Source organism: Octopus bimaculoides, chromosome 8, assembly GCF_001194135.2.
Source record: "Octopus bimaculoides isolate UCB-OBI-ISO-001 chromosome 8, ASM119413v2, whole genome shotgun sequence".
NCBI lineage: Eukaryota > Metazoa > Mollusca > Cephalopoda > Octopoda > Octopodidae > Octopus > Octopus bimaculoides.
The window spans coordinates 81,797,314-81,798,279 of NC_068988.1; the positions used below are offsets into that span (position 1 = coordinate 81,797,314).

Sequence of the window (966 nt, forward strand, 5' to 3'; positions counted from 1 at the left end):
ATCTTCTTAGTAACACAGCACACACACACACATGTACATACATACCTACATACATACATACATACATACATACATACATACATACATACATACACACACACATACACACATGTATATGGTATAGCTGTGTGGTCAAGACATTTGCTTCATGACCACATGGCTTCAGGTTCAGTTCCACTTCATTAAGTGTCCTCTTCTACAACCCCAGGCCAACCAAAGCTCTGTAAGTGGACTTGGTAAAAGGAAACTGAAAGAAGAACATTGAATGTGTGTGTGTGTGTGTGTGTGTGTGTGTGTGTGTGTGTGTGTGTGTGTGTGTGTGTGTGTGTGTGTGTGTGTGTGTGTGTGTGTGTGTGTGTGTGTGTGTGTGTGTTTGTGTGTGTTTGTGTGTGTTTAGTATAATTCAAGTAAAAACCTTGTAACATACATTTAAGAGCTCTTATGCCATTATTTGGCTACCACATGTTATCCTATTGTAGAGTATATTCCAGGCCTGGATACACATGTGGAACTCCTCTTTGCATAAGATTAATATAAGAAATAGATATATGATATAACATGAGAACAGAGGATAACTGGCTTTATTAGTAAATCACAACGTTTGTGTCTGCACCACACACCAGCTTTAAGTTGGTGATTTTATATTCAAATACCATTATACACGGTGGTGCACCAGCATGACCACAGCCACTTGGCTGAAACACATAAATAAATAAATAAATACAAGATCATTCTTTATAATTACTAAAATGCTGAATAATTTTCAGTAACAGCCATGTGTGAGCACTTCATTGGCTGGAATATGTATTCCATTCTTGTGTTATGTTATTCTTATATATGTACTAGCTATGGCAGTACATATTCTAAAATTGGTATGATACAAAGATTAGCATGGACCCTGCACAAGGATGACATGCAAATTCATGAAGTGTTTTAAGTAAGTGCAGGCATGGTTGTCTGGTAAGA

General features: G+C 37.2%; 1 non-coding gene across 1 annotated transcript; it reads left to right on the forward strand.

Annotated features, from left to right (window-relative positions):
* The first annotated feature begins 839 nt into the window (after window positions 1-839).
* LOC128248626 (U6 spliceosomal RNA) lies at window positions 840-943 on the forward strand. Its single transcript, XR_008264805.1, has one exon. It is a non-coding gene; the product is annotated as a U6 spliceosomal RNA (small nuclear RNA).
* Window positions 944-966: the final 23 nt, after the last annotated feature.